General features: G+C 38.8%; 1 pseudogene; it reads right to left on the bottom strand.

Annotated features, from left to right (window-relative positions):
- The window catches only part of LOC120792817, a 124,617-nt pseudogene that overhangs the window by 76,562 nt on the left and 20,261 nt on the right, over positions 1 to 27,794 (bottom strand).

Raw genomic sequence — 27,794 nt, 5'->3', positions numbered from 1 at the left:
GGAGTCTTGCATGGTTATTTTTCCACAATCTGTATCAACCTTTGCAGACTTCTCTCATTGAGTTCTTCTTAGCACCATGTTCTGGAAGTGTCTTAACAGTTTTTTTTGACTGTGAAACTTCTTGATAAAATTACAGACTGTTGAAACAGGGATTTCAAGATCTTTGGCAATAGCCTTGTAGCCTTTGGAATTGTTATGTTTTTTTGATAATAACATTTCTGATGCTCTCAGACAGCTCTCTTGTCTTTGCCATTCTGAAAAAGAGACCGGAAACAATACGCCCCTTTTTATACACTAAAACCATCATTCATTGGTTAATTCAGGTCATGTGAACACTGAATATTAGGCACAGGTTAGTCTTTGTTTTTTTACTTTGTTTGAGGAACTAATTTAAATTCATCAAACGGGTTCCAATAAGTGTGTCAAGCATGCATTTTATGTCAGTATTCAATGCATATCAGAGCAAAAACCAAGCCATGATGTTGAAGGAACTGCCTGCAGAGCTTAGTGACAGAGAAGGCTACAAAAAAATCTCTGCTACATTGAATGTTCCTAAGAGCACAGTGGCCGCCATAATTCTTAAAAGGAAGAAGTTTGAAAAAACCAAGTCTCTTCCTAGAGGTGGCCGCCCGACCAAACTGAGTAAACAGGGGAGAAGGGCACATAAAAGCCCACTTGGAGTTTGCAAAAAAGCCCCGAAAGGACTCATAGACTGCGAGAAACAAGATTCTCTGGCCTGATGAAACCAAGATTGAACTGTTTGGCCTCAATTCTATGACTGGTGGAAACCAGGCACCGCTCATCATCTGCCCAATACCATCCCAACGCTGAAGGATGGTGGTGACAGCATCATGCTTTGGGGAGTTTTTCAGCAGCAGGGACTGGGAGACTCATCAGGGTTGAGGGAAAGCTGAACAGAGCAAAGTACAGATATCCTTAATGAAAACCTGGCCCAGAGCACGCAGGACCTCAGATATAGCCAAGAAAAAGCAGGAGTAGCTTAGAGACAACTCTGTGAATGTCCTTGAGTGGCCCAGCCAGAGCCCTGACTTGAAACCAATCGAACATATGTGGAGAAACCAGAAAATGGCTGTCCACCAACAGTCCGTCTTCAACCTGACAGATCTTGAGAGGATCTGCAGAGAAGAATGGTAGCAAATCCCCAAATCCAGGTAAGCAAAGTTTGTCATGTCATACCCAAGAAGACAGCAGTAATCACTGCTAAAGGTGCTTCAACCAAGTACAGTATTACGCTACAGGCACCTGATATGATGATGACACGTAAAATAATTCATAAGTGAGTGGGCTACTCTGAACACTAGTGCCTTACAAATAACAGAAGGGAGCAAAGACTGAGAAGGTATTTTGGAAAGAATGTATAAATTGAGCATATGGGTAATGAGCTGACTTTGTTGGCTGCAATATGATAAGTTATAAGTTTTATCTGCTGCAGTGGCTTGTTCTTTTTTTTCCACCTCACATAGTTATACAAAATAAATTCAATTTCTAACTATATACATTTTAAATTAGACGGTTGAAGGTTTCAGGGGATGTTTTTCTATGTTTCTAGGACAAACACTCGCAGAGTTTTCAAAGTGGTTTGACAAAAATTCAGTTTTATCACGCTGGCGTGATGGCAGACTCCAGAGTCACAGAGCCATTTTCTGTGGTCAACAATGATCGATTTCAGAGGTTAGTAAACACGCTGGGGCCTAAGTATATCATTCTATTATGGCGATACTTTAGTCAAACAATGCTACCAGCTCTGTACCAAGAGACAAAAGTTAGTGACGCACAGCCTCAAAGAAGCAAAGTGGATCTTAATAACCAAAGATGGTTGGACTTCACAAGCTACTCAGACCTAAGCATTTCTCACATTCTTGGGGCGCTGGTTTGTTTGTTGAGGCTGTTGTATTTGCTGGTTGGACACACCGCAAAGAATCATTTGTGTGTGTGTGTCATGATGTGTTGATGTTTGGTTCGGTGCTCCGTTCTAAATTTGGTTTGTTGCGTTGCTAGGGTGACGCAACAGGGGGGAGTAGTGTAGTAAAGACTTAAAGAAAATAAGAAGTTAAAGAAGGAAAGATGTAAAGAAAATAAGTTAAAGTAGGAAACGGTAGAATAGCCTAATTAGTAGCGGTAAAGTGTGCTAAATAAATGCCATGCGAGATTAATGAAGACAGGACCCTTATCTTCCTTAACGGTAAGCCATGCGTCTTAGCTGCTGCGTGAAAGTTGGCTTTTAAAGAATAGTGGAATTTGACTGGAAATTAGAAACGTAACTCCAGGCCTGGAGGAATTAGGAGAAATTAAATAAAGTAAAAGAAACATGGTAAAAGAGGAAATGTGGAGGGAAAAAGAAGAAATGTAAAGGGAAAAAGAGGAAATGTAAAGGAAAAAAGAGGAAATACAGAGGTTAAGCAGCAGATTTGGATGAAGCCCTTAGGAAGGCGGTGTTAGACGGGCCATAAAACCTTGGATGTTACTAGGAGATGTTTCGGGTCAGTTCTAAGAACTGGAGGTGCAGATGGAGAAAATTCAATTGTAAGCTCCCACTCGAACATTCGTTGACGAACGAAGTCTGAAGCAGCCTCTCATTGAAATGTCTGCATCTCATTAAGGTAGCATAAATTTAGGAAAAAAGAGAAAAGTGAGCGACAAAAATGCGCATTTAGTAGGGAAGGGTATGAATGAGTTAACTTTGAGATATTTGGGATGATGATTGAGTTTGATGTGAACTTCTGTTTGGTGTAATCTGCTCTGTGTCTTTGGATGTTCAACGATTGGTCTGGGTGTGTGTGTGTGTGTGTGTGTGTGTGTCTGCTCCGTGGTGTGTCAGCGGTGCTTCAGCTGGGTGTGACTGGATGTGGAAGGTTCATGTGTAACAGCCACACATAAGTTGTGGTTGAAAATAAGTGATCTATTGATTCATAAGGACAGATATGTTTGTTTTAATGTTAAATATATATGAGCCTCTTTCAGGGGGACGTTTTGATAAAAATCATGAGCCTTTTTGAAAGGACATTTGAAACTAATGATCTATGAGTCTTTAAGGGGATACATACATGAGCCCTTGAGGGACGTTTGATAATGTCTATGAGCTTCCATTGAGAGGACGTATTGAATCTGTTAAAATATGAGCCCCGAGAGGAACATTTTTATTGTAGAAAAAAGTAGGGAGAACAGCGAGGATTTTTTGCGTGCACAGGAATGAGCAAGAAACAAGATAGGAAGGGAAAGACAACCAATATTAAAACACGCATTTGGTTTTGATGAGGGACCGATTGAGTGATTGATGAGCGTGTAGTTTTTCTCTGTCTTTACTCTATGCCTCTCTGTGTGTGTGTGAGAGAGAGTGAGAGAGTGCTGCACCCTCCCTTCCCTCTTGGTCAGAACCTGAAGAAAAGAAAAAAAAAAAAGGAAAAACTGATGAACAGGGGCTTAGAGTAAATGGATAGTCTTTAAGGACATGTGAGCCTATTTCAGGTAGAATAACTTGGAGATTTAAGATATTATTAGAATGAAATAAATTAAAATAAGACTCTTGATGCTCTGAAGTTGGCAAATTTATTTCACTTTTTGTTACTGATTGTGGCAATACAGTGGTTTGTAATTACTTTAAATTGGAAATTGAAGAGAGGAATAACCTAAATAAACTTTTGAAAAAAGAAAAGAAAAAAAAAGGGTTGATTTGATTTATAATAAGGGAGTATAAGGTAATTATTACAATGCCGAAGAAGGACGTTAATACTTTGAAAGCAATCACTCCGGCGGATGTTATGCAGAAGAGTAATCCCCTAATTAAAGGTGTAGAAAAAATGTCAGAAAAGTGGCATAAGCGTTGGCCTGAAATTGACCAACCTTGGCCAGTGGAAGGGACACTCAACCCAGATGTAATTAAAGCAATGCAGGTGCTTATATCTACATATAAGGCGGATCAGAAGAAAGGTAAAAAGGGACAGAAACGCAAAGAAAAAAGACAAACAGAGCTTGGCATTGTCCAGTTGTTTGAAAATGAGGGGAAGAAATTATTGGAAGCTGCAAAAGATAAGAGGGAGAAAGGCGCAGAAGAAATAGAGAAGAATGCAAAAGAAATAGAAAAATTAGTGGCAGAAACTAATACACCATTCTCACATACGGCCCCAATAAAGAAACCCCCTCCTTATGAGAAGGAGGTGAAGTTTGAGGAGATTTATCCCCAACTTCCAGTGATTAGTTAGGAGGGTCACTATCACATTACAGATGACAATGAGCGAATAATAGAAACAGGAAGAGCGGAAACAACTATAAAGATGTATCCAAACACTAAAAGTAAAAAGAAAACGGCTCGTTTAGAAACTAAGGGGGGACTAAGGATCAAGAAGATGGAAAGTGGAGAGGATGATCAGAGTGATTCGGATGAACATATGGGTGGATATGACCCAGCAGTCAGACGGATGTTGGCTAAAGTGGAGAGAAAAGGAGTCAGAATGTGGAGGAAAAGGACCGAGGAGATGACAGCTCCAATGAAAGTGAGAATGGAAACAGCGATGGAGACTCAGAGAGCAAGGGTTCATTGTTTTTAAGAGGGTTTCTGGCAGAATACAGATATGTCAGACATACTTGAGAAGTTACTACTCTTCAAGATGGAGCGCATCCTTGGATTTCAAAGTTGGAAGAGATAATGGTGGGAACACAGTCAGTTATAGGAGATATTAAGAGACTTTTGGCTAACCTCCTTGGAGTCCAAGCTATGGAAGAGATTTTGCAGAAAGCGGGACTAAATCGATATGTGGGAACTTCTGTGAACGATCCAGAGTTGTTTGCCGCAAATAGAGGTCGTGTTTGGAGAGCACTGAGAGATACATTTCCAACAAATGTACATCCTGATATTATCCTTATTGAACCACTCGGACAGGAAGAGAACCCAAGGGCTTATGTGTCAAGGGCCCATAAAGTGTGGAGAAATGTCACAGGAAATGATCCGGATTTGAATCAGATGGAGCAATCAATTTTGCGAGTGAAAATACAGAAGGGGTTGCCCCTACCAGTGAGGAGCACGCTGGCAGAGGTGGTTGGTCTTGGAAGTATGGCAAAGGGTGTCTACACGGACACACACCCATCGCACTTTTGGGAAGAGATGCTTTGTGCAGATTGAACTGTACAATAAGGTGCACATCGGAGGGCTGTCTGGTGGAAGTGTCAACAGATGTTTGTCGCCAACTATCGATGACTACGGAGACTGAAGTTTCATCAGTGTTCTGGATTGGACATCTTAGCCAGAGTCTTCTGCAACCAGTTAAACTTTGGGAGAAGTTTATTGTAGCAAACATGCCTGATGCAAAGCTTCCAGAGTAGCCATTTCATTGTACACTCAAGTATTACAAGGGTGCTGCCAAATCAAATACAGAGGAGTGCAAGCAAGTCCAGCTCAGTTCGTGCTGCATAATTTTGGGACCACAAGGAGCAGCTATGAAGATAAACAGCAATGAATATTTGGATAAAGAGTATGACATGGAGAAGAGTGTGCCACATGTGACTTTGATGATATCTGAAGAATATAAACAGAAACACATAGGAGAAATGATGGCAGAAGCAGAGGAAGCAGTTTTTACTCCGGTAATAGGGAACTTTGCCCTCTGGAGGAGTGAAGATCAGCGGTTTATTAAGATTATGATCTCTGCTCAAGGACAGGGACAACCACAGACAGTGCAGATGACACATGAGTCAATTTTCAGTGTCAAGATGGACTCAGACTCTATGAGAGAGGAGATGGTGCGACAAGTTCCAGAGTATTTGTGGTCTCAACATAGTACGGACATAGGACTTGTAAAGTCAGCCCAACCAGTAAAAGTGGAACTCAGACCAGGAACCAAACCAACTTTGAAGAACCAGTATCCATTAAGAGAAGAGGCAGTCCGAGGGATTGTACCACAAATTGAAGGACTCTTGAAAGCAGGTGTTTTGAAAATAACCCAAAATCCTCAGAGCAATACGTCTCTATTGCCTGTGAAGAAACCAGATGATTCTTATCGTTTGGTACATGATTTAAGAGCAGTGAATGAAGTGGTGGCTGATTCTCCAGCAGACGTGCCAGATCCTCATACTTTGTTTGCCCAAATCCCTCCAGAGGCTATATATTTCACAGTGGTAGATCTGTGTGGGGCATTTTTTAGTGTTCCACTTGGTATAGAAAGTCAAGATTTATTTGGATTTACATACAAGGGACAGTTCTATGAGTACAAGAGATTGCCACAAGGGTTTAAACATAGTCCTCACATTTTTAATAAAGTATTGAAGGATGATCTGGAAGGAATAGATCAGATACTGACAAGCACTGTTGTTCAGTATGTGGATGATATAATCATCTGTTCACCGGATAAGGAAACATATCACAAGGATTCAATTAAAGTGTTACAGATACTGGCGGAAAAAGGGCATAAGGCTTCTCTGAAAAAGTTGCAGTATTGTCAGGAGAAGGTAGTTTATTTGGGTCAAACAATAACGCAAGGACACAGAAGTATTTCTGATAGTCATTTGGAAGCCATTCGAAAAGCTCCAAAGCCCAGAACAGTTAGAGAAATGATGACATTTCTTGGTATTGCTGGTTATTCTTCAGCATGGGGAGAGGATTATGCTAGCCTAACAGGGCCTTTGAGGGCTATGATTAAAGACACCGGTAATGCCCAACTTCATTGTAATCTTTCCTGGACACAGGATGGCCTTTTGGCATTTGAGACTATTAAGCAGAAGTTACAGGAGGCTCGAGCACTGGCGCTTCCAGACTAGTCTAAGAACTTTTTGTTGTATGTGTCTACTTCCACTGGGGGTAAACATGCATGTGCAGTTCTTTGTCAGCCGACAGGTATGGGGATGAGTCCTCAACCCATTTCATATTATTCCACTGCCTATTCAGAAGTAGAGTTGGGGTTGCCATTGTGTTACAGAGCAATGGTGGGAGTTTCTTTAATGTATGACAAAGCATCATCTGTTACTATGGGTTATCCGGTGACAATTCTTACTCACCATAGTCTCAGGAATCTTTTGAACTATGGCAAATACACATTGACTATGCCTAGACTCAGGGACTATCATAGGCTCTTAGAGCAGGAAGCTGTCACCCTAGCGAGGTTTGCCACGGTAAATCCAGCTGAGAATTTGCTAACTCCAGAGGACGGTGAACCACATGATTGTGTTCAAGAAGTAGAGAAATACTCAAGGCTCAGGTCAGATTTGCAAGCTCTCCCATTGCGTGAGCCAGACTTGAAGTTTTGGACTGATGGATCTTGCTATCGTATAAGAGATAAATTGAGTGCGGGCTATGCAGTGGTAAGAGCTCAGGGAACTGAATTTGTTGTTGAAAAGGCCGAAGTAATACCACAGCCTGCGTCTGCACAACTTGCTGAACTGGTGGGGCTGACTGAAGCATGTCTGTTGGCAGAAGGTAAACGGGTGACGATATATACAGATTCTGCATATGCACATAATGTGTGTCATTTGTTCGGATCGGTATGGAAGAACCAGGGCTTTAAAAAGACAGATGGTTCCCCAATACAACATCATGCTCAGATAATGAAACTTTTGCATGCTATGATGAAGCCTAGGGAAATTGCGATAGATAAGTGCGCAGCACATAGAGCGGATTTGTCAAGAGTCACACAGGGCACTAAAGCAGCTGATGAAGCTGCAAAGGCAGTCACAGGAGCGGACAAATTGGGCAAAGTTCTTCTGGTTACTCATGAAGTGGACTTGGAAGATCACGCTCAGAGATGTGATTTTAATGCTAGAAGCAGATTGTGCAATGGATAAACAGTTGTGGCTGGACCGAGGTGCTATCCAAGATTCGACTGGACTGTGGGGAAATCATGAGGGGCTGATGGTTGCACCTCCAGATCTGCTAGGTCTGCTGATTCAGGAATCACATGGATTAGCTCATGTTGCAAGGGGGGAAGTTAGGAGAAAACTTACAAAAGAGTATGGGTTTTGGGCTCCATACCTACTTGAGCAGATTGATTATGTCATAGGCAAGTGTGTCATCTGCCTGAAGAACAATGTTCGAAAGGGTGTGACGGTTCCTCCTGGTCACATTCCAACTCCGAGAGGTCCCATGCGTGAATTAGTTGTGGACTTTGTTGACATGATAAAACCAGTAGGAGGTAAGAGATATATGCTAGTTTTTTGTGGACAGATTCTCATGGTGGCCTGAGGCTTGTCCAACCAAGCAGAAGGATGCTCAGTCTGTTGCCAAGTTTTTGTGCAGAGAGGTCATAAGTAGATGGGGACTTCCAGATCGGATATCTTCAGACAATGGGAAAGAGTTTGTGGATAAAACAGTGAGATTAATTTTACAAAAACTGGGAATTAAACAGCGTCTAGGAGCAGTTTATCACCCGCAAAGCCAAGGAATTTGCGAAAAAATGAATGGCGTTTTGAAAATCTGAATTGTTAAAATTTGCCAGCATACGGCTCTAAATTGGGTAGCGGCACTTCCACTGGCGTTAATGGTGTGTCGCTCGAGTGAGCTGCGTGATTTGCGTATGACACCCCATGAGTTGGTCATGGGCAGGCGGATGCCGACGCCTTGTTTGCAAACAAGCGGAAAGGGTCCGAGTCTGGCCCTTTTGGAAGATGAAATGCGAGCATATGTAACATATATGGCTACTCTGCATAAAAGAATATCCATGTATGTCTCTGACAGGCAAAGGAAGGAAGAAGTGCAAGAGAGGCTTGATGAGCAAAAGAGGAACACAGTGCAACCTGGAGACAAGGTGTTCGTGAAGGTGTTTAGCAGGAAGTGGTTTAACGAATGGCGTGAAGGACCATTTGAAGTTGTTCGCAGTACCAGAACTGCGGTCCAGGTTAAAGGATCTCCAACGTGGTATCATTTAACGCATTGTTTCAAAGCGCCAAGTGAAGAGGCGTCGTCCTCACATAGCAGAAATATTGAAGGCTTAAGAAAGCCAGAAGAAAATGTGGAACAACATGCAGAAGAAGCAGAGGTCCATGAAGACCTCCAGGCTGAAGGGCCTGAGGGGATTGTCCATGTTGGGGACAATGGTGATGACCTTGAGCACACTCCTGATGATGCCAGGGATGACTATGCAGTTAATGAACAGGAAAGAAAATTTGATGACATTGATTTCCAATATGTCCCAGAAACAACAGAGCCCATTTCTGTGGGGCATGATGCATCAAAGACACCAGAGGGCTGTTAGCCTGTTTCAGGGGAATCCAGAGACTCAGTCAGGCAAAGGAGTCCAAGGACAGTTCGGAAAAGGGTTATACCAAAACGTTACGAGAACTAGAGTTGAAGCGCTTTTGGGAAAGTCAGTTCAGCTCAGATGTAATTGTACGAGAGAGAATACTGGCGAAGGGAAATTCAGAGTTCAGTGGCAAGATAACCATGGCAAGGTTATTGATCTGTTGGGGGCATCACCACTAGGGAAGTATGGGTTAATTAATGATCAGAGGAGAATAAAGATTGAAGGTGACTGTAGCCTTTATGTACGAGGACTTCAGCAAGAGGACTTCAGCAAGTGGATCAAGGTGACTATAGGTGTTCTTTTTATGATCCACAAGTTCAGAGTGAGGGGTCAGAGACAGGGTTTAGAACTAAGATAGTGACTTTAGTAGTAATAAATGCAAATAAGATCACACAACTTCAAGTTGTTAAAGAAGTAGGAGAGTTAACAACTATAATGTCAACTCTCCGGCCGGAAACTGGGAAAATGGAACAGAAACCTATTCTTCCAGTTCTGCAGCTTACAAATGTATCGCACTTAACAACAGTTGCACTTCGGACGACTTCACCGACACCAACTTCTTCGAACTCTGTGATTAGGGTAAATTTAGGCAGTTCGGCTCATCTTCCATGTCAGTGTGGTAAATGGAACGTTGGTGGCAATAATCCTTCTAAGTGGAAAAATAATCGCGGTGAAGACGTAGCGTTAATAGTACCTGATGTCGACATTGTGCCTCATGATCGAAGGAAGTATGTGTTGTACAATGACATGAAGTGGATGAAGATAGAGGGTGATTGCTCGCTTGTTTTGAGAAATGTTACTTGGGAAGATCAAGGGGAATATACATGCACCTATTATGAACCACACTTAAAATTTGTATCATTTCGAAACTATTGGATAGAGGGATATGTAACTTGCAAAGTGACACTTGTGATAATAAGTTTTATTCCTGTTCAAGTTGTTAGAAAAGTTCAGGAGCAACTTAGTACAGCAACTACAAAGGGGATATATAGCGACCGGGTGATATATACTACTTTACCTCCAGAAGTGACTAAGAGTGTCAAGATGACAACTCAGGTTGATACTTTAGTTACGACTCAGAAGGGGATTAGTAGTACAACAATGGTGGTGACGATTCAAACGTCCGTTACTTTGGGAAATTCTACAAGTAAGGTTGTGACAGGGGTTGCCACAAATAAAACATTGACTGAACTCGTAAACAGGACACAGACTCCTGTTATGGCACTTTTGGCACCTGAGGAATTTGTTAATGGGACTCAAAAGCCAATGTTGCAAATAGAGGTTAGCTTGAACAGTAGTAGTAGTAAGAGATCCGGAATTCGGGAATCAATAGTGGACAACACTAATGTAAACTCATCTGTAACAATTCAGAGAACTCTGTCAGATATGACCAATGACCTCGATGACCTTGACCGGACACCAGACGACATCACTGAATCCTATCGAGCATTACAAAAGAGAGAAACTACGTGGAAGGCATATGGATTTGACTCCTCGGTGTTACAAATTTCAGACCCATGGGCAGGTAGAAATTTGTGGTTTCAACAATTGACTCATTCTGTGAGATCGATTAATGACATGAATTGCCCATGTGTGGGTGCTATTGATAATATTTAAAGTAGGACATTTATATGCGGAGTCCAAATTGATAATTTGCTTTACTTGGGGATCTTTTCGCTTTAATGGCTTTAAGAATATTGTTCTTTATCAGTAGGTAAATACACTGGGACCTCATTTATTTTCTTTTTCTCGGTGCTTAGGGAGATTGGTGCTAGGCAGGGAAAAGTCCATTGGAGGGTCAGATGGGACGACCAGCCTGAATTTGGACATTATTTCGTTTTATTTTCTGAGGATTCCATATGTATTTGCCTAGGACATATCTCTATATGTTTTCATAAATTCTTCTTAATTGGCTTGGAGTACTATATGTGGTCGCTTAAGGCAGCAAGGGCCGTGAGAAGAATTTCCTGTCTTGATTGATTGATGAAACTTGTGAAAAAGGAAAGCTGCCTGACAGGTTTTTGCTCTCACACTCCATAAATTTGTTGTCTGGCTAAGGTTAAGCTGCCACAAGCAGTATAGGAAGAACTGTCTTTCTTGGTACATTTGTAAACATAATTATTTCCTTTTTGAGGCTTTGCAAGCCTCAAAGGGGGGAAATGAGGTGTATGTTTATATATGTAGAGCTGAGTTTATAGAGGCCTTAGGTCAAAGGTCCTCAGAGGGTGCCTCACAGTTTGGGAAAGGAAGTTTATGCTTTGTGATCGAAACCATACGTTAGTGACAGTTTTTAGGAAAACAACTTTCTTATTTAAGAGTCGGTAGTCAAGACTGATTTTCAGAGTGGTTCATTGGCTTCACACCATCCCACAAGCAGGTCTGCAGATGCTTGACTTGATGCTGTTCTTCTTTGTAATAAAACCTTTGTATGCAATCAAGACAGTGTCAGCGGAGTCTCCATCCTCTTCACATCATCAACACCATCAAATAAACTACATTATGAAAAGTGAATGGAAAATAAAAAAGTTTTCCTACAGATGATGCCTCTTTTCACATCACACACTGGACTCAACATAGCTGAGGTGTGAAAATTTGGTGTGTTGGAGTGGGAGCTAGACATGATGAATAACAATGATGATCACGGCATTGCTGTTGTTACAGACCATACATGGAACAGGGATGTAGCAGTGAGAGAGACCGGACCATCCCACCACATGAAGAGTTGTACATACACTTTAAACCTTGTGTCACAAGCGTGTTTGAACGTAGGCTGTGTCAGCCATCTCCTTGGTCAAGTGAGGCATGTAGCAGCAATTTTTCACCACAGTTCAACTGCCACAGCTGTGCTGTCTACTAAGCAGAGAATGTTAAACCTGCCAGTACATAAACTGATCATGGATCTGGTCCCATGATGGAACAGCTCACTTGATGTGCTTGAATGCTAATTGGAGAAACAACAAGCAGTCATTGTATTGCTACTAAGTGATGAAATCAGGTGCCAACACACATGAAACAGACACTCTGTGATGCTGAGTACATAGTAAGGCTTTTCACACCGCTGAAAAAAGCAACCACCACGCTGTGCGATGAGTCTTTACCTTATCTCTCTCATTGTGCCCCTCAAACACATGATATAACATAGCATGGCACAGTGCGTTGAGCAGTTCACAATCACAATCAGCCAAATGAAGGGAGAGCCATACTGACTTGACAGACCAATACTAAGCAGAGCAAAACAAATTTCCGATAGAAAGCACTGCGTTTGGACCCCTGGTTCCAGAGCTTGTGACATGCTGAAGTTGAAAGCAATACAGATGCAGAACCAGGTATTTATTTAAATATTCATTTGTATTGTGTGTGTGTTTGTGCGTGTGTGTGTGTGTGTGTATGTGTGTGTGTGTGTGTGTGCAACTTGTTCAGGTAACTTATAAGTTGTGTGTATGAGAGAGAGAGTGATTGAGTGTGACTGTGTACAGGCTTTTGCTTTGTTGCTTTGTAGGAATGTAGGAAGTTTTTCTACCTCTGCTTGCTTCTACAGAAACCTAGTGACACAGAAGGGGAAGGAGCAGCGCCGTGTGGTCCCACACACACAAGCCAGGGCCTAGTGATGGCCTGCATACACACAGACACAGCATATGGAGCTGAGGAGGAACAATCTCCTCCTTCCAAAAAGACAACACTCAAAGATCTCCTTGGGTATTTTTTCACTGAAGGACTCGACGGCACATGGCCCAACACTGGAATTGAGGCTTAAATTTACCTTTACCGCAAAGGGACTTGTATTTTACTCTCTGACTATCCTCTCAAGTGGTGGAGAGACAATGCATGAGTCACAAAATGCTGCCACCCATGGCCAAAGCATATCTCTCTGCCCCAGCAACCTCAGTACTGAACAAGAGGTTTTCCTACAGCCAGGGACATTGTAAAGATCCCAGCTTCTACCAGGAAAATTTGAATATGCTAATTTTCCTAAAAATAAAAACCTGTTTGATGATAATGACTGACTGAGTTTGACTTTATATTTTTTTTGTCTGTGTGTGAGTTGAGTTACTTTTAAAACTAAAGTTAAACTAAACAATTTATTTTATTGCAGGGTATTATTATTTTATTTCCTTGTTATTTGATATGCGAGATGTAGTGCCACTAAGAAAATGCCTACTTTCTGTCTAGTGGTTGTAGGTTAAAGAACCCTGGATGTTCCTTTTCCAGTAAATGCCAGCCCAGCCTACTAGGTATGTAGGTAGATAGTAGCATTGGGGATACTAAAAAACACAATCTTCCACTGTGAGTGTGACTTGTTTTCTTAACAAGATCCAGCTGCTGCAATAATATATTATTATTTTATTTTAATATTTTTATTTTATTTTATAAAAGGACTGCTACTGACTGCTGCATTGTTTTTGTTTTGCAATTGTACACACATAGTCAATCAATCATTGCCAAAGACAATTCATGCCAATTTTATGCGTATGCTTAGGTATGACAGTAGATTTGTCTGATATTATTTGTGTGAACAGATCGACAATCTGTGTAAATGTGTAATCTATAAATATAAAACACCCTCCACAAATTAAAAAAAAAAGTTTTTTTTAACTCTAAGTAAATGAAAAAAATCAGTGAATATCTTCCTAACAGGCATTTGTGAGTCCATTTTTTACTTCCAAATCGAACAGGAATTTGTGGATCTCATTTCAGTTCTTGTGGATTTGCATTTTATTACTTTTACTTTACTTTTCTGCCAGTCTGAACCAAATTGGAACCAATCCACTTCGATCACTCGGCCATTTTCAAAAAGCATATGGTCGCATGCTGACGATGACATTTCCACATTTCTAAACCTAAAATAATCAGTGAAAAGTATCATTCATTCATTATTTTATTACTATAATGTGACACAGTGAGTATTAGTGTGTGTTTATATGTTCTATATATATTATTTAGTACACACTTTTGTATACATTTCTGTTTGCATATGAAAGATTAAGGATTAATAAACCCTGCGCACGGATTTGCAAATGACTTCTTTTTACAGAGAAAAAGGAATGGAGCATTTCCGTGGGGATAGCATCCTCCAGTAAGCCCAATTTAAGGCTAGATTTATGGGTAGATTTATTGCTACATTGTGTTTTGCATTGGACGCTTCACAGCTTTCAGCTTTTGTGCTTTTCACTCCAAAACCACCGTTTCAGTTTGTGGCTAGTAGGGAAGGCGTTAACGTTAGCTTCCCAGGCTTTCTTGTTAGCCAAACTTTGTGTCTCTAAAGACTTCTGTTTACAGCGTGAATTCCTGTCCAGTTGTGAAGCATCAAACAGGGTGAAGACAATGTTGAGATTCCAATTACTCTGTCTTAAGGCTGGGTGAAATGTTCTACGGTAGAAATTAGTTACCCTAGTCATTATAATCACAGCTCTAACACAGCTTTTATTTATTAAGCCCTAGTATGGTCTTTGTGTTCAAAAATGTGTATGTTACCAGGTTTGCGCGTGAGGATGCAATGCTGAGGATGTGAGAATGGACTACTTAGACTACCTACTGTATGACTCCATGACTTTATGACCGGATAATTTGGAGAGAGCCAGACTGAAATTGGCACCAGGTTAGCTGACATAGAGTACAGTGTGTAATCAGTCAATGCAGCCAGGGAGTTTTTTTTTTGGGGCCCATCAGTTGGCCGATCTTGATTGGCACCTGACCTCAGTCCACTTGAGCAGGGGTGTCACTCAAAAATCAGACCTACATCTATCTATCTATCTACCTATATATATATATGAATGTATGTGTGAGTGTGTCTACAGTGACCAGAAAGAGTAAGTGAACCCTTTGAAGTTTATGTATAAATTTGTGTTAAAATTTGGTCAGATCTTCATCTAACTTACAATTACGAACAAAATCTATCTATCTATCAAAATCTATTTTAACTAATGACACACAAATCATTGTATTGTTCTTATCCATATTGAATACATAATTTAAGCATTCACATTGTAGGTTGGAAAAACTATGTGAATCCCTTGGCTATTGACATAACCATAAGCTAAGTGGAGTCAGGAGTTAATAACACTGGAGTCCAGTCAATGAAACCAGAATTCAGGTGTGGGATAGAACTACTTTGACTTATAAAAAGCAATCAAACATTTTGAGTTTTCTGTTCACAGGAGGCATTAGAGTTGTTGTTAGACAATGGAACAAGTATGAAATAGTGACTGAAACCACTGTTTTGGTCCAGCCAAAAATGATGATGCACTGGTTCTCCAAACTACAGTTAAAATGAAGAAATGGTACCACTTTGGTAAATCACTGCATATTTCCTCCTTAAACAAGACATATTTTACTGTAAGGCCAAGACTGACTTTCATGATCAAATCAAGCCAGTTCATGCCAGTTGGCCCAGATTACATTTGTAGTATGTGAATGACGTAAACTTTAATGTTTTTAATGAGTTATCACCTGATCCTGCTTAGATCATTACAAGATAGCAGGAGGGAGGAAATAGAACATAGCACAGTACAGGTATCACATAAAGATTTATAATAATAATGAGACTAATAATACAAATATGTATAATTATAATAATAGAGTTGATAATAATAAACTAAATATAATGATAATAATGATAGACATAATAACTGAAGCAGTGGGAGTTGAGCAGGCTCATGGGGGCAATAGGTGGTTTGCAGTCACAGATCCAGACTCTGCAGCACCTGTGGAGAACAAGAGTTTGTCTCTGACATTTAGAGGGCTGGATGGAAGTGAAAGCTTGTTCACTATCTTTATTTATCACTATTTCTAAAAACCCACTATATAAAAGCCCACTTTATAAAAGAATGATCGCAAATGTAAATGTGTGTACCCCCAACTATGGGCCCACTAAAACAGCTTTCAAGCTAAAGTTGTCTGTTGTTATAAATGATGATTTTACTTAAATATACCCAGAAGCTATCTATGGTAAAAGTAAATCATGTTGTTTTTGGGCACCTTATTGAAATTAAGTAATAAAGTTTTGGCCATTAGGTGGCAGAGGTACTGCAAAACAAGCTAACCAACACAATTTCCTGCTTCAGCATCCAGCAAACACAGAGCAACTCTATTAATGTATGAAGTTATCAGTAGTAGTCCAGTTACCAGTTCACTGGTGTCTTAGTTCTGTTTGAGTCTCCACCAACTCCTGAGAAAAATATCTGGCTCTTTAGCTGCTTCATGCTCCACTATTTTTACTTGAGAATTGCTAAATCTTTCTATGTGCTGTTTGATGCTTGGCAGGTAGCGTACAGTGGGTTTATCAGAACTTTTCCCCTGAAAACAGTAGCTTGATGTTGCTGAAAACAAGGTGATGAGAGCGGTGTCACTAAAGCAAGCAGTAAATGTGTGAAACTTAAACATTTGAATAAAAAAACTAAACGTTGGTAGAGCTTCAGAGTTGGGTGATAATTCTCTGGATTTGTCACTGCTAGTCTTTTAACAATTACTAATTTCTCTCAATGTTAAGATAAAAATATTCATTAATGCAGCTTTAATAATGGCTATAGTGTATTGGAGTTTGGTTTTATTTCTGTGATAATAGTATCTTGAATACACAAGATACTATTACAAGATACTCAGGATCTGTTATGCTGAAAGTTCAGCTTTGTGAGTCTTATGTTCTACACCTTTACTTCCACAGCATTATAAACGTTCTTTGTCATCCATCTTAATTATGCCATTCACGTGACCTTTAAGAAGAGGTGATTTAAATATAAATCTGTTTATCTATGCAAACTCTGACCCACGGTCTGCTCTACCATTCCTCATAAATGGTAGAAAAATACAAGCATTAACTTTTAAACATGAGTGAAACTGCAATTGGCTTCATCTTTCCTTTGTGAAAACTCATGCTAAACTGAGTCCGAAAGGTGCAATATTTGGTTTTATGATGAGTGAACAGGAGGGAAGAGCATTTTTTTCTCCATCTGCAGAACATCCAAGCGACCATTCATCCCCCTTTGCTGTTTAGATAGATCACTGACTACATCTCTTACACCAGTTCACTCACTGCATCCCCCACCTCTCCATGCTCCTCTGCAGAGTCATTACACATACATTCTTACAGGGGATTCTTTGCAATTCTGGATCCATGATTGAGGGCTGAGATGAACTTTCACAATATCTCGTCTTGCGGTCACACTTATTACAGTGGTCCAATAATCTGATACTGAAGTATGGCTACCATTGCAACCCTGTCTCCGACAAAATTACGCTAATAACTACTTTGATTTGCGGTGGTGGTCAGGGTGGATAGTTGGCGTACAAAGCACTAAACTTTAACACTGCAGGGCAGGATTTGCATCCTGAATAATGAATGTGGTTGGGTTCAGGCAAAAAAAGCACTCGGATAAGGTTAGTGGTTTTGGCGAAATCTCAATAAAATAAAAACAAGGTATCTCTTACTTACCAAAGTGTTGTGAGGCCGTAAACATAACCATAAAAGTAATGAATCTTTCGTTCAAAGTAAAGCTGAGAATGAAGGTATTTGGCCATAAACCTAAGTATTGGAAAAATTAAAATTTTGAACTGATGATGGGACTGGTGGAAAAGTCAGAGGATCAACAAAATTATTACAATTCATCCTACGGAGAACATGGCTGTATGAATAAAATTGCACAGTAATCCATCCAGCAGTTCCTGAGAAATTTCACTCAAGACCAAAAGCCACACGGTGTTGGTAGAGGAAAAGTCAGGCAATCATGAAAGTCATTACGATTAATCCTTAGGGAAACCACAAATTTGTGTACCAAAGTTTGTGCCAATTCATAGAGTATAGTAGATGTTGAGATATTTCACTGGATAAGTGAAAACTATGAATCTTCTGGTGGCAATAAAGGAAAAGTCACAGGATCACCAAATGTCAGTAGGATCCATCCTCTGGGGATCATGAAAAAATTTCATGACAATCCATCCAATAATTGTTGAGCTATTTATGTCTGGACCAAAGAGGTGGACCGAATGACATTACTATCAAGGTTGCAAACCATGTTGCTAGCATGCCTAAAATTTTTCCTCATGGCTTTGATTATATTATGTATTACATAATTGTAATTGTGTGAAAAAATTTTGTATGAATACATTAAAATGTGTGAATGCATAAAAGCGATTTGATCAAATTAATTCAATGTTTAAATGTGTAAAAAACATCTTAATCCATAAGAAAATCTGTAGCTGTGCATGAAATTTTGTGAACAAATGAAAAAGATTTGCACAAATAATTTCCAATGTATGATTGCATAAGGAAGATTTGCACAAAGGTTTGCAGTTATAAATCAAATGTTTGCAGTTACACACAAGAGGTTTGCTGTTACACAGCTGTCTCTGCAAGTGAAAAATGTTGAACTCAATTGTATGTTTGAATCCCAAGTGTACAGCTACAAATTAAATGTACAAGTACAAATCAAATCTACAGGTACAAGTACTTTTTTCCCACATTTTACATTTCCTTCCTAATCGCCATTTGGGATGCTCACATTAACATATCCTTTGACTCAGGAATATCATTTTGCTATCCAATGACGGAGCCAGAGGGGAGAGCCTTCTTTGCTTTGAATCTGTGGCTGCAACCAAACTACCCACTGTGTTACTGCTCGCTATTGCTATCTTGCAGTAAATTGGATTAACTATCCCAAAGTTTTTTATCTGGAGATGAAAAATATGTTCCTAAATGTAGCTAATTACCAGAAGGGTACATGAATGATAATAAGTTAATGCTTTTTTGGTTAGATGGTAAAATTGCCAGCATTCTCTGCTAAGAATACAACTGTTAGCTACCATTAACAGGAGCTACATCAATGTTGTTCAAACAGATGACAGCGGAAATTATGTACGTGAGTCCATTATGAATTATTTGGGTTTGACAAATGAGCTGCTAGCATTATGTTATGTTACTTTACTTTAACCATCTGTGACCCACTTTCTCTATTGGTCGACATTACTGTCTTTCAGAGGCTGTAGCTAGCTCAGTTTTAAGGCTAGAGTGGAGATCTCATTATCATATTAAACTAGTTCTAAAGATAAAGGTCAATTCCCAAACACACGTCTGCATTGTCTTTTTGAAAAAAGTTGATGTCTTGGTCAGAAGACCTATCTCAAAACACTGGCCCTTTGTAAAGTGATAGTGCTTACAAGAGATGGTGATTACAAACGATCACCAACTGTCATAGGCATGTCAACAAACCATTTACCATGTAGTTCATGACATAGTTCATAGCATCTTCAAGGTCTTCTTCATGGTCTTGGTGTCTTAATGTGGTACATTGGAGGGATTTTTAATCATATTATTTTATTTTATTTTATTTTATTTTATTTTATTTTATTTTATTTTATTTTATTTTATTTTATTTTATTTTATTTTATTTTATTTTATTTTATTTTATTTTATTTTTCATGCGTACAAAAATGGTTCAGTTTTGCACCAGAATTGAGCTTGGGAATGATTTCAATAATAATGTTTTGATTAGGTGCCTAACCAAAACACAATGTTTATGACAGTTTTATGACAAGAAAAAACTGAGACACAGTTGCTAAGCTGCATTTCAAAATAATCTTCAGCTACCCAGCTTTCAGATAATGTATACCACTTCTATGTGGTATCTACTGTTGAACTTTTATCTCCCCCTAAAGATCCCCTGTTACTTTTTGTGCACTCCACAGTGCACACAAACTAGATTTCCATGAGCCTCAGTCAGCTTGTACACAACCTTGCCCTCATTGGCTTTGCATTGGTTTTTGGCTAATATGAGGAACAGCATGGATTGTGCTGAGAAAGGACTCCACCAATCCATATTATCATTGGTAAATAATGGTGCTTTGGTTCTAAATCAGAACTAACCCTTTAAGTTGACTCTTATTTGCGTACTTGGTTTTTATTTGATTTTTCAAGCATCTGCAGAGACTTGCAACAACCTGATGAAATTTTGGACAGTTTTGATGGTGCCTGCTGGCAATCTAAAGGTGGAAGTCGTGCCACGGGATCTTCTACAATCCCAAACATACTTCCATTGTCTCTGGCTGCCAGGCTGCTTCTCCACATACCAGGAGTTTGAAGATTCCCTCAAAATTTCCATCACCATCAATGGGATTTTGACTTATTTAATTCAGACAGACAAACAGAACAGGAGTGAATGGTTGCAAGTTTCAAAGTTTATCAAAGTTCATTACTGTTACTGTTGTTACTGTTTTTACTGTTTCTTAAAGAATAAATACATGACCAGTTTGCTGCCCTAGTGGTTGATTTTTTCACCATGTTGCACACACTGCCTGTCCCATTTGGTGATGACACGAAAGAAGTTCTACATACAATTAGCTAAAAACAAGCAGGCAGCCACTCACCCACTAACATTAGATTCGGGAACTTGATTTTCCACCTCCTGTAAACTCATATTTCAATGTTTTGGTCTCCAGAGTTATTCCAGTTAGTGTTTGTTTATCAGGAGTTTATCTCATTTGAGTGATTAACGATCTTATTTGAATATTTGGGCTGCAGCCGATCTACCCATGGCAGACTGCAAGAAAAAACGGATTGAAAGGCTCGACTCCCTGGCTCCCTGATTGACATGATATTCCTGACTGGATAGCCAAATGATATTTTGAGCATCACTGAGCATCCCAATTGGTTATTTAAGAGGAAGTGTCAAATGTGGGACAAAAGAACCTGTACCTGTAGATTTGATTTTTACTTGTAGATTTAAATTATAGCTGTAAACTTTGGAAAAGTAGATATGTAACTGCAAACCTGATGTGTAACTGCAGACCTTTGTGCAAATCTTCCTTATGCACTCACTCTCAAATCTTTTTCAAATTTGTTCACAAAAAGTTATGCACAGTTACAATTCTTAAAGATTCAAAAATGTAATCTTACATTTGAATTAATTTGACAAAATGCTTTTATACATTCACAGATTTGAATGTATGTATACAAAATGTTTTCCCACTTTCATATATGTTGATAAACAGCTACAATACTTTTGATCATATTTTGTGCCCACACACCAGATTCTATTGAAGTAAAACAGATTCAAAATAATTAGTCAGTCTTATAATCAGGAGTAGTAAGCTCTCAATTCAGGGATCGCTGTCTCTGCTTTGAAGAAATTTACAAGACCATGACTTGTCTGTAATGGAGGGTATTTATTGTAGATAAATGTCTATTAGTAACTGAATAAATGAGGCATTAGTAATGAACACATAAAGAGGTCAGAATCCAACATATGAATAAAGTTGATCTTTGAATGAAAAAAATGAATGAATCAATTAGAGTGGCGATATTGAAATGAAGTGTGTTAATTAGAAATACCAGAAAATGGGGGGAAACTAGGGGAACAATCAACTTTGTTAGGACTTAAAAGAAATAATTCAGAGCACTATCCAACATCAACTCTTTTCAAAGACAGCAGAAGGAAGGTTCTTGCCTACTTTTGCAGCATCTCGGAGCTAGACCCTTGTTAGTTGGACCAAGAGTAGTTGTCTCACTGCTGGCTTACTCATGGCTCTCCCAGTGAAGTGACACTCCCTGTGACACAGCAGTTGCCACACAGTGAGGGTCGGAAAGTGGAGAAGTGGAGAATTTGCTCAAGGGTGAATGGAGCCGACTTTAGCACGAATGATGATGCTTGCAGGCAGGCAGAATGGTAGATGATGCAGTCTCTACTGTTGTTTTTCTGGTCCATTATGGTTGTAATCGGATTTGCTCTGCTACACTCGTTTTCCACGACCAGACTTCTCAAATGATTTTAAAATTAATTTTGTTGCCTGGACTCATTCAGTTTGGTATTGAGTTACAAACTGAGGCTTGTATCAGCTAAAGATCAAAATGTGAACAAAAAAAATTGTTGTAAGAATTCCAGTGTAGATGAGGTAAAATAAGACTGTTGAAGAGGCTTGGTAAGAAGTTACAAGTCAATTTGGACATGTTTTCACTCCAGGGAGATTAATTCAAGTTTTACGTGTAAACATCACACACTGTCTGTTATAGTGTATTACCTAGAATATTAAGAAAAACATATATTTTGACAATAATCACAGTGCAGCACATCCAGGAATCATTCAGAATGGTGCACAGGACTAGTTACCTATCAAGATGATATCAATACTGCTAATAAATGAACAGGAATTAAACAACAACCTATTTGGTTGACAATATAATACAGTCCTACAGTCTACAATAACATTCCAAATCACCAAAACGACAGAGACATACATACATTGAGGATTACACAAGGGCTACAGAGACATACCTATCAATGGTCACTGGGTGGCAATGTGATCACACATCAACCAATGCGTTAAATTTCGCAAATTAAACTTGGCCATTTACATCACACATTATATTGGACAGACATGTGAGTTGAATAACTGGAATACTAAATAGTTGTACAGCCAATTCATTTGAGTTCAGACATGAGCTTAACCAAGGAGGAATTTCAGGGAGTGAATTCAAGAATGCACCTACAACTTATGGCAGGCATCTGCCAGGCATCTATTTTAGAGGCTCCCTGGGGTGTGAGAGAGCAGGGGTTCCTCCAGGATTTTTAAATGATGTGAACCAGGGTGGAACCAAGAACAAGTCCAGTGGGGCCCATGGGAAATCAGAAAATTCTATCAAAAATAAATAGAGAAAATTGGTTTAGAAAACATTGGGCAGAATTTTCAGGCTCTTGTGCAGCGCGTTGTGCCCTAATACAGGTGTTATTATATGAAAAGTGGCACCGACAGTACTCTAGCCCAATAGCAGAATACCCCCTAAGTGCTGATTCTGACATTTTAATTGGTGGAGGTGAGGAGGCCATTTGGTAGGTCCGGGGTCCCCCTAAGGATAGGGGCATTCTTATCATGTTTCTACAGTCACTTTCCATGATTTCCTTTCATTTTGTCACCCATATGTATATGCACACCATTCAGCCAGTGTGCATTTGTGTTGTGTTCATAGCTTGTTCTGCCCCCAAATGGCTAATAAAATAGAGAATATGATTGTAAAGCACAACTATTTTTGTTGTCTAAATAAAAAGACCATAATTGTGGGAGAATACCATTAAGAGTCTATAAATATTGTGGCCTTTTTGCTAAAATGTTGTGACAAGAGAAACACAAAACATGTTCACATTTTTTTCTTGATTTCTTGCTAGTAAGCTGCCAAAACAAAGATATATTATTTTTTGATAAGAGTGTCTTATTTCTATTTGATTGTGAATTAAAATACCCCTGAATACTTTATGCTCTGCTTTTGAGGAGTTTCTGTATGTGTAACAACCAGTCTGGACTGAGGGTAAAATGGTGAAGTGTGTCTCAAACTGTGGGGTGGGATCCAGACTCTGAATTTTTTCTGTGGCCCTCTATATTGGATGAAATGCAGCGTACCTTAATAAGGAGCCCATATTTCAGGATGATGACAAATTGATCCACTCAAGTAAAGGTTGCAGACTCAAAATGTTAGGAATCCTAATGTAGGTAAAAATTTAACTCACCACTCCAAAAGCAACTGTATTGCTGTAGGATCGCAGCTCAGGGTAGATGTTAGAGAGGAACCAGCTGAACGGTCGACAATGGAGTCTGGATCGCAGGGCCTTTCTCTCAGAAATGTCCCCAATGTCTATTCCTGACTTCTAGAGAAGGAAATAAACACTAACACATCCGAGTTTATTTTGTGGGTATTTCACTGAAAATCTAGAGTAATACAATAAATACAATTAACTTCAACTTCATAATCTCCAATTTTGCAAAAAATAACAAGTGAAGAATTCAGGGCCTCAGGTTTCCTTTCAGCATTCCTGCATCCTTAGAAATAATTATTGAGCAAGAACACAGCAGGACATGGTTAAAGAGCAATTACAGAAAAAAAGAACTGGATGTCATTTAATGAAAAGAGGCTGAACCGAGGACGTTTTCAATCTACAATGGAAAATTAAATAAAATTTAGAGTGAATTGGGGAAGCAGTACATGCAAATATGTAATGTGATCTAAAACATCCTCAGTCACTAAAAGCATTTAGTTGAACAAAAGATGTTGGCTCAACAAGAAAGAGAAAAAACTTTTGGGCTTCTTTAAAGACACTTTTTTGTAGAATGTAAACACCTATGGAAGGAACCCTGAGAATGACAGACATAAAGCAAATATAGACTGAACCAATTTTTAACAGGATGTTTTTGTTAAGACAAAAACTTTAGCTTAATAGACATGAAACGTCTACATATATTCACTTAAATCTTCCACTGGGCAGTTTTTAGTCAAAATTTTGCAATTTTGCCGGACCTGGCAATCCTGTCTGAAATAGGGCTAATAAGTCTAATAGACAAGCGTTCTGTGTCACTGTATATAATGTATAGTACAGTACAGTATACAATATTCACTTTGATTAAACAATAACTGTTGTGGTGTGGGTGCAAGTCAATTCAAACCTTATTTCTGCACAGCTGATTCTGCAATGACCTCCATGTTGGCAGTAGTCATGGGTGCTAGGGTATTGGTTAAACAGATTGTGAGCACAAATATGCATGAACACAATTATGCCTACACACACTCTCCCACACACAGAGAATAAGTACAAGATCAAACTCCAAACATGCATGTTTGTGCTTTTTGTTTACCTGCAGAGACCCTCACCTATTGACATGTATTAAAAATGTAATGATGTTATTTTTGATGTTCTTTATGTATGTGGAGATGACTAGTAGAGCACATATACAGTAGGTGGAGATCATTAGGGATTATTCTGATTTCAGTCAGATATTCTCTGAAACACAAACTGTTACTAGTTACTTGTGTCTCATACAGAATAGCCAACATTGCAGATAATTGCAATGTATGGTAGAGACTATTATGTAGATCAAGCAATCAGTTTTTTTTATGGTAATTCATACAGGAATTTCTCAATTTCTCAAAAAAATATCTGACTATAAATTGAGGAATCTCTGTCTTTCTTTCTGTCTGTCTGTCCTTCAATTTTCTCAACAACCACTCATCCGATCAACTTCAGACTTAGCAGGAAGTATTGCTGAGGACCCAAGGATATGCAGCATCGACTGTGAAGTTTTTTTTGGATGAGTGGTTGTCTCTAACCCTAACTCCTCTTGAGAGCCTAACCCTAACCCCTCATAAATAATGATACCACATAAACTATGATGCCATCAACGTGTCACAGAATGTTAATTTGAACACAGATGAATGCCATAAATAATGATGTAACATTAATTGTGATGTCATCAGTGACATCACAGAATGATGCTTTTTGCGTGATATTTTCAGTCTGTCAAAATGATTAACAGGTAGACAGCATTGCTGTTGTATCCAAGTGATTTAAATAGGGGACACTGAGGAGATCAAGTGTCCACGGCTCGAACACATTGACATTAAATATGTGTTTAAAAGAAAACGTGTTAACGTGTTATGAACTTCAGCTCTATCATCACTGTGATAGATTAAACATAACCAGCTATACTTATGAGCTAAGTAATAAACTACTGCTCCCATTACTTACAGAACTTAATGGATTCATTTCCACTGCATGTCAACATAGTCTTAACATAACATAAGGTTGGTATCTCTTTAAAGGTTAGGAGTGAGAGTTATTTCAAATAAACCAAAATGTCCTCAAGTGGATCACGGACATTTATTAACAATCAACATCAGATCTGGATATCTTGGGGAAGTGTGAGTCACACTGAATGATATCGATATGTGTATCATGTACAATTTTTGACTCAAATTCACCCCACACAGTATTTCTGCCTCATGTGACTGACAGGGGCCCTAAAAAATATTAGAACATTAGATATTTTTTTAATATTAAATTACTAAACCATATAAATCATTAACTTAATATTTTATCTACAATGAACTAGTAAAAATGAAGAAAATAATTCTTTTTCTTTTCTTGTTTTTGGTAATAAATAAACCCAAGCTCAACCCAACAAGCTATAGAATGTTATATAATTCTATAGATGATAATGCTAATTTATTTTAATTGAAGAGGGTAGAGGGTATCACTCTTGCATCAAAAATTGAATTCCACTGTATGCAGAATGTCTGCAAAGTGTTATATTTTCAGGCTTGGAATGGCCTGTGGTGGAGGGTGATAGAGCACAATGTGATATCTTTTCATGGGCCAAAATCCCTGGACCCAGGCTAATTAGCACATGAAGGAAATGCTGTCAGTTTTCGATGTACTGAAATTTTGATGTGATGATGGCAATACATGAAAAGTAACACATTGCTCTACAGTAGATTGGACTGCCCACTGTATTTTTTGACAGTTCTTGACAAGATTAATGTCACTGCACACTGTGATTTAGCCACTACCTTCTCATTTGTAAGTCTTTAAACGACAAGGTGTCTCCTTTGTTGCTTTTCCCCTTTGGTGCGATAATGTAAGAAAATTTCCTGCACCTCGCTATCCATCATGTGAGACATTCCTGAAATGTATAACATTTGTTGGATGACTTAAAGTGTGAGTGTCTTTACATGGACATTGGTATCCTGGTAACGATCAGGTTTTTGGAGCATCCAGTTATGTGTTTGGGTATGTAGTATGTATACCATCATTTCCTGGTCTCAGAAACCTGGAGAAGCCTTTATTGATGATATGATGATTGATTATCTCGCTGAAATAAAAGTGAAATTAACGTCCGTAATGCGTTGGATATATTTTATTAAGGTTCCTGTGTTCAAAAATCCAGACAAATTTCTCAGATTACTACTTTGATTCATAAATTACAGATTCAACAGACAAAAACTGAAAATACAAAAAACTGATGAGCCCCTCCATCAGATATTTGGATACTAGCCTGGTTCAGTGCCTCTGAATCACCTCCTAATGCTCTGATTTGGTCAGCTAGTTAAATATGAAAGAAGTGACACAAAATGACAATTCATTCTGATTATCTGACTAATTGGTATCATGTATGGAAGGATATGAATAACCAAGTTTCTCTATCTTCCATGTAAACATCATATCCTCAGTGTCATCAAAGCCAAGGCAAAACTGAAAATGTATTGTGCATACTAATACTAATACCAATGTGCATGTATCACACTCTGCATGTGTCTTACGTGATATAACACTTCTTCTCACTTTTTCTCTCCATTTTTTGTTTCTGGGATCATCAAATGGCACACTTGAACTGAAACAATAAACCAGTTGATTCAATGGCAATGACAATCAAAGCTGTCTTTTACATCTGGAATAAAGTTGTGTCCTGTATCTGAATGATTTGATTCGATTCAGTTCAATTCAATTATCTTTATATAGCGCCAAATCATAACAGAGGTTGTCTCAGCACTTTTCATGTAGAGCAGGTCTAGACCGTACTCCTTATAGTTATCAATGATTAAGGTGTATTTATTTATATGTGATACAAACTGATACAAAACTGATGGAAATGCTATATAGACATTAAATTAAATTTCTCATTTTCATCAAAAAACAGATAGTTGTGGATTCAACATCACCTCCTCTCATAATATTTATATCTTACAATACGCACAAAAATGTGTTTTCAAACATCAGCATCCAGATAATCAATTTTTAGCCACTA

Source organism: Xiphias gladius, chromosome 8 (genome assembly GCF_016859285.1).
Source record: "Xiphias gladius isolate SHS-SW01 ecotype Sanya breed wild chromosome 8, ASM1685928v1, whole genome shotgun sequence".
Lineage (NCBI taxonomy): Eukaryota > Metazoa > Chordata > Actinopteri > Istiophoriformes > Xiphiidae > Xiphias > Xiphias gladius.
Note: the sequence above shows the minus strand (reverse complement) of the source record. Positions and strands in the feature narration are given on the sequence as shown.